General features: G+C 43.6%; 1 long non-coding RNA gene across 1 annotated transcript; it reads left to right on the top strand.

Annotated features, from left to right (window-relative positions):
- Positions 1 to 346: 346 nt before the first annotated feature.
- Positions 347 to 6,539, top strand: LOC308357402. Its single transcript, XR_013968194.1, has 2 exons — positions 347 to 455; positions 5,453 to 6,539. It is a non-coding gene; the product is annotated as an uncharacterized lncRNA (long non-coding RNA).
- The last annotated feature ends 1,061 nt before the right edge of the window (positions 6,540 to 7,600 follow it).

Here is a 7,600-nt window from a genome sequence, read left to right as displayed (position 1 = left end):
TCAGTGGTCTGAGTGGACACTGTTTAAGGGAGATGAGACCAGCAGGGCTTCAAGGGGGCTGGAGGTGGGATAGAACCGCAACATTTATTCCCCACCTGGGTTCAGAGTTGGGCACATGCCTAGATCTGTAGGGAGCCCCTGTCTTTGGGGGAGTGTGGCTTACCCTTCGGGGGTTTTGGGGGAGAGAAAATCGGAAAACCACTGGTTATGGAGAAATGCCAGGGAAAGGCCATAGGAGTGGAATTGTCAGCCCGATGAACCTGGAAGGGGAGCTTAGTTCTCTGTGGGGCTCCAGCCTCTCTGGCCATCCTGAATGTTTCCGAGCATTTTCTCTGCATTTCTGCAGGCCACGCTAACGTGATCTCCTGCCTCTGCATCAGTGAAGACAGGCGGTGGATTGCCATGGCCAACAAAGGGCCCCACTGCCTGATAATCATCTGGGACTCCTTCACAGGGTAGGCGTGGCGCAAGCCTCTTTTTCCCTACTCAGTGTAGCGTATCTGCAACAAAGGAGAAATGCCGGTCTGGGCATGCAGAAGCCAGCGGTGGGATGCCGGGTGAGGGTGAAGCGGCCTGGGGAGGCTGGCCGTCCTGTTGCCTTGAGGCCCGGTCAAGTGCCATTACCTCGTGAATTTCCCCAGTTACAATTCTTGGCTCTTTAGGCCTAGAAACTTGGTGTGGTGATGTCCCAGAGTAGATGAGGGAGGTTAACACTAACCCAGCTTGGAGGCCCAGAGAAGTGAAGTGATTTTCCCCATCTACAAAAAAAGAGGCTGATCATACCCACTGTTTTAGTTTCCTTGGGCTGCTCTAAGAAATTACCACACGCTGGGGCACCTGAGGGCTGAACAGGTTAAAGCCTCTGCCTTTGGCTCAGGTCATGACCCCAGAGTCCTGGGATCCAGCCCCGCAATTGGCTCTCTGCTCAGCAGGGATCCTGCTTTCCTCTCTCTCTCTGCCTGCCTCTCTGCCTACTTGTGTGTTCTCTGTCCATCAAATAAATAATTAAAATGTTAAAAAAAAATTACCACATGCTGAGGGGCTTAAAATAACAGGAAGTTATTCCCTCACAGTTCACGAGGCTGGAAGTCTGAAATTAGGGTGCCCAAAGGGGTAGTTCCTTCTGGGGCTCAGAGGGAGAACCTGCTCCAGGCCTCTCTCTCAGGTGCTGGTAGTGGCTGGCAGCCCATGGTGTTCCTTGGCTGGTAGACTAATCACTCTAATCTCTGCCTCTGTCTTCACGTGGCGTTGTCCCCTGTGTGTCTGTTTGTGTCTGCACTTCTCTGAGCTCAGCAGTCATTGGTTTTAGGATCCATCCTAATCCACCCTCATCTGAACTAACACATGGGCAAGGACCCTATTCCCATATAACGCTCACATCCTGAGGCTCTGGGTGGACCTGACTTCTGAGGAGGCCCTCAACACACTGCACTTACCTTACAGGACTGTCAGGAAGCCCAGTAGTGCACAGTACATGGCCCATGATAGATGTTCATGTGCGTTTTCTTTCTTCATTCCTGGTCCTAGAGGCAGAGTGCAGTGCTAGATTAATTGATAAGATTGTGAGGCCCTGGTTGGCTTGTGGGGGTGGTGACATGGGGGTGGATGAGTCCAGTTGGGGACGATTAGGAAGAAGTTGTTTAAAGCTCTAGGGTGTTCTGGAATGTTAGGTTGAACGTTCTAATATACAGGTCCCCCAGATGACTGGTGACCTCCTAGGGCCCTGTTACTTAATCCTGGTCCTCATCTTACTAGACGTCTCAGTGGCATTTGACACTTGTCATTTCCTTGGCTTCTCTGATACCACATCCTCTTGGTTTTCATCTGCGTTCTGAGACTCTGCTTCCTCTGGGCCAAGATGGTGAGGAGGACGCGGCTGGTCCTTTTCTCCAGCCAGGAGGGAACAGACCTGGGGTGGTAACCACACCATCGTCATCTCCCTAACCACCTCATCATTCCTCTTTTCATGGATGAGGAAGCTGCTGGAGAACATTCCACCGGGATGTCCCGGGGACATCTCCTGCTAAAATGTCCCCAAGCCCTGTTGCATCTCCTCCCGGAGGCCTTCTGAACCCGCCTCTGCTGGCCCTGCCCACCCACTCCCGCCTGGCCAGCCTCCTGCTCTGCAGCTTCACTCTGCAGCCCAACCTCCAGGATGGCGATTTAGAATACACCTAACATGAAATTGACCATCTTCACGTTTTTAGAAAAGATTTCCTTATCATTTATTTAAGAGCAAGAGAGTATGAGTCGGGGAAGGGCAGAGGGAGAGGGAAGGAGAATGCTCAAGCAGACTCCTCGCTGAGTGCAGAGCCCAACATGGGGCTCGATCCCGGGACCCTGAGATCATGACCTGCACCAAAACCAAGAGCCAGCCGCTCTACCAACTGGGACATGCAGGCCCCCCATTGTAAAAAAAATATATATTTCTTTAATTTAAAGATTTTATTATCTGCTGGACGCAGAGGCTTTAACCCACTAAGCCACCCAGGCGCCCCAAAATATGATTTGTAAACGTCTAATTTGGTGGCATTAATTACATTCACAATGTTGTGCGACCACCGGCACTATTTCCGGAACATTTTCATCACCCCAAACAGAAACTCTGTGACAGTGAGCTCCCCATTCTCCTTCCTCTCGACCCCTCATCAACTTTCTGTCTCTATAGGGTTGCCTGTCATCATTTTATGTCCGTGAATCATACGTGGCTTTTTATGTCTGGTTTTTCTCTCAGCATAACGTTTTCAGAGTTCTCCCGTGGTGTGGCATCAGTTTTCAAGATTCTATCACATGGATATACTGATTCTGCTTATCTACTCATCTGTTGATCTTTAATAATCTTTTAATTGAAAGCTAACGTCTCCTCTGGCCACCATCTCCAATCTTTGCCCTCTTCCTGGAGGGAGTCCATTTGGTGTGTTTCCTTCCAGAACATTTGCTGTTGTCCTAAATACAGATACATGGACATCAGCGTGTAGCATCGTGTGGTTGTTTTCCACAGCATTTTGAGTGTGACCTTTTCCCAAAGGCAAAATCTGTTTGTGTTACTCCCCTGCTGAACACCCTTCAGAGGCTGCCTCTTGCCGACCCAGCCTGGGATAGAGGGAAAAACGCATCTTGCATCCTAGTCACGGGAACTCGTGCCCCAGCAAGTGGAATTCCCCTTCCGTGTGCCTGGCTGTCCCCTGGGGCTGTCACATGCTTCCAGCTGCAAGTAGTGGGATATCCGACTTACACATGAGGGAAAGTTGTTCTATCTGGTGACAGAGTCCACAGGAGGAAGGGTGGGCCCGTCACGTGTGTCTCTTCTCTGAAACTGTTGCCCATAGATAGCTCCCCTTCCCCAGGCGTGGCTGGCCCCCTAAAAAGGCTTTATTCTTTGCTTTTTTTCTTTTCTTTTCTTTTTTTCTAAGATTTTATTTTTTTATTTGACAAAATAGAGAGCAAAAGTAGGCAGAGAGGCAGGCAGAGAGAGAGGGGGGAAGCAGAGTCCCTGCCGAGTAGGGAGCCTGATGTGGGGCTCGATCCCAGGACACTGGGATCATGAGCAGAGCTGAAGGCTTAAGTGACTGAGCCACCCAGGTGCCCCTCTTTGCTTTTCTCTTGCTTGTAAAGCTGTCTTCCCGACTAGACTAGGGGTGACTCTGGCAGCGATTTTTTTCTTCTTTTTAGCTGCAAAGTAGAGTGTATCTGTGGTTAACAATTCAATATGTCAATACAAGTTTTATGATATAGTAAATGATGACTTTGGGACCCGGAAAAGGTTATTTGGTTTTAGAATTAATATTCACTTTATTAAAGTTATAAACTAAGAACCATAGTTTTTCCTTAAGCTTCTCATTCAACTTAAAAATCTTACTCCTTTTATAAATCTAGCAGATTTTTACAGTTGCCTTTAAGGGTGTTTAGATTAATGTTTGACCCAACTCACAAATTTGAATATTAATTCCTTTTAAACATTTTTAAACTGCACTTAGAAATCGAATATATTTGGTTTTTTTTTTTTTCGAATATATTTGGTTTTATCTCTAAGTTCTTTAGTAGTCTGATTAAAAGATAAACCCTTCACACATACTTAGGGAATTCTTGTAAATCTAATAAATTAGACCTAACTATGGCAAATCTTAAATTCTCACAAGTATTCTAATATTGTTTATAAACCAGTGTGATTTGAATGGAAGATCACAAGTCTGAACCAATGACGGGCTTTAAATTAGAGTCACAGATTTAATCCATCAGAGGCTCTGATATGTTAAATTCTTTGAAACATCACCCATTCCTAAGCAAAATAAACAGATTCTCTTCCCACCATTATGCTTACAGACCAGGCCCGGCTGACATCACTGGCTCTCTGTTTAATTCTGGAAAGCCACAGGGATAAGATGCTTTTCCCCACTAAGGACATCACGGTGGCATTCACAGCAATGTTAGGACCGCCTTCTCTCAAATGATTTTGGGGGCTAGTTCCCAGGGGGATGAAGTCTTCTCCGGTGACAGAGAAGCAGCCAGGTCCTCAGCTGGGGCACAGACTTGGTCCCAGCCAGTTGGGGCACTGGAGTGACCTTCGAGGCCTGCCGATATTTCCTATAACAAGGGCTCTGCAATGAAAAACAACGGAGAACCACCAGCCCGTGGTCCTGGATCAGGACGTCCTACCACCCGGCCTTCACTCCCCCGACCCCCTTGCTGCCGCTCACTCACATCACTCACAGCCTTGCTTCTGTTGTGTTTCTCTGGCTTGCTTAGATATTTAAGTATCTCATTTAATTCTGCATGTGACAAAGATTTTCCTGCTTCTTAGGGTTCTACAGTCTTGTCAGGGACACAGTATAGTAGTGAATGAGGGAAGGAAAAGTGAGTCCTTCCTTACCCAGACACGTCTCCAGAGTCACCCTTGTTTAGTTTAGAATCTGTTCCTTTAGACTCTTCTGTGCACAGAAATGTGTGCACTCTCTCAGCTTCTGCACTTTGTGGTTTCCTCACTTGCATAGTTACCACAGGGTTGATTTATGGGAAGGGAGCCAGGCGGTCCATGCTATTCACCGTGTTGGCAGGAATCAGAAACTCTTTCCGGTATTTGGCATCACTCCAAGTTACCTTGTGGCCTTGTCAAATTGAGATATGTGTATGCAGCAGTTTTTGTCCACAAGGACACAGGGTAAAGGTTATTAGTGAATATTGTGCTACTTTTGCTTGTTCCAATTTACAGATGATGAATTATAATAAATAAGACTAAATAAGAAATGGGGACGCAATTGAGACCATTAATTTTAACGCTCAGGATTTCAATTCTACTCCTATTGCTTACAAAGTGCTGTTGTCTTTTCTGTTTTATATTCCTACTCAGCAATTTAATATAATATAAATATTATTTATTTTTAACGTTTAGCTTAACCAGAGAAAAACAGAAAATTTGTCATAATGTAATATATTTCCATATTTTGTATTTCAGAACCATCTTACTTTTAATCCAACAAATAATCAAGAATTGGTGAGCAACAGTAAAACACAGGCAATATATTATTTGTGGGTAAGTAGAAATATTTTGATTTGTCTTAAATGTAGGGACAAGTATATGTTCATTCCCCAAGTACAGATGTTTTGGTAATGTAACAGTACAGTACCTACTTAGGAAGCAATAAATATGTATTAAAATGTTTTGATTTAATTCTAGCATTGACTTTAGTCTCATTGGAAACTAGTGTATTAAATCAGAAGCAGATAATTTAAATTTCATTTAATTTTTAAAATAATGAGGTGAATATTTATTTGAATGTATTTAACATGTTTAAAAAATACAGGGTTTTTCAAGACCTTGGTTTTTACCCCCTTTTAGAAAGGAATTAGCAAACAGATCAGCAATGTATCTACTGACACAGGGCAGAATCGTGAGATTAAAGAAACATTAAAGTTAAACATAGAATTACCACATGACCCAGCAATTCCTAAATCCAAAAGAATTTAAAACAGGCATTCAGACAAATACAAACATACAAACGTTCATAGCAGCAGTATGATTGTCAGTAACCAAAAGGTAGAAGCAAACCACCTGTCCCTCAGCTAATGAATGCATAAACAAAATGTGGTCCATCCGTACAATGGACTATGATTTGGCCACGCAGAGGAAGGAGGCACTGACTCCCACTACGACATGGATGAACCTCGTATACATCATGGTAAAGGAAAGAAGCCATATACAACAAGCCAGGTGCTGTATGAGTCCATCGATGTGAAATGTCCGGAAGAGAAGAGTCCATTGAGACAAAGTACAGAATGGTGGTTGTTGGGCCTGGGGGAGGGGCGTGCATGATAACTTAATGGAGGGGTTCTTCCTTTTGGGGTGATGAAAATGTCCTGAACTAGACAGAGGGAATGGTGCCCAGCATTGTTAGCGTACTAAGTGTCCCTGAATTGTACACTTTAAAATGACTAATGGTTGGAATGCCTGGCTGGTTCCGTCAGTGGAGCACGTGGCTCTTCATCTTGGAGTTGTTTGGTGTAGAGATTACTTCAAAATAAAATCGCTATTTATTTATTTATTTATTAAGAATTTATTTATTTATTTGACAGAGATCACAAGTAGTCACAAGAGGCAGAGGGGGAAGCAGGCTCCTTGCTGAGCAGGGAGCCCGATGTGGGGCTCAAACGCAGGACCCTGGGATCATGACCTGAGCCGAAGGCAGAGGCTTAACCCACTGAGCCACCCAGGCACCCCTCAAAATAAAATCTTTGTAATTAATTGAATTTAAATTTTAAAAATATTTAAGGCATAAAATCTTTTAAAAAATAATAAAATGATTAATGGTTAATTTTATGTTATGTGAACTTTACCTCAATTGGAAATGCAAAACAAAAACAAAAACACTGATTCAATCACCAATTTTCAGGGCTAGTTGTTACTTCTGGTTCTTATTGTAGCTTTAATGCCTTAGAAATGTAGCATTCAGATTTTCATTTAGTACCATTTAAGGTCACAATCGTTTGTGGCTTTTTTTTTTTTTTTTTTTTTTTTTTACATATTTGCTTTTCTTTCAGAATGCTTTCAGATGTTCCTTGAGGCAGGTTCTCTTATCTGAGGAGGTTGCAAAGCTCTGACCCTGTTTAGATGCATTCCTTTTGATTTTTGTGGTTATAGTAGTTCTTTCTTTTAGAAACCAGGTCTTTTTGTAGTAGTGATTCTTTTTTTTGTACCCCTCAGTATGAAGAGGGAGATATAGTTGCTCACAGTGCCCCACGTTGAACAGAAAAAGTGAGTATGCTTCCTGCATTTTTATTTGTCAGAGTTGTGGAGAGTAAATATGTGTAAGCTTAGTCACTTCGGGCTACTCTTTGTTTGTGTTGATAGTACACCATGGGCAAATCATTTGACATTTTTACTTGGGTCCTTTACCGTATTGAATTGTCAGCGGAAAATAATGGAACCATTGTTCAAAATAAAATATTATGGAAAAGAAATTTGACTACCCTGAGAAAATACCCCCCAAAAAGTGATGGCTTCACTAATATATGTGTGCATATGCCAAAGAATGAAAAGTTATTTCATAGTGATATAATGAGTTGAACGTGAGTGGCTCATTTTTAGGCTACCGGGTTTTCAGAA

Source organism: Martes martes (genome assembly GCF_963455335.1).
Source record: "Martes martes genome assembly, chromosome: 16".
NCBI lineage: Eukaryota > Metazoa > Chordata > Mammalia > Carnivora > Mustelidae > Martes > Martes martes.
Note: the sequence above shows the minus strand (reverse complement) of the source record. Positions and strands in the feature narration are given on the sequence as shown.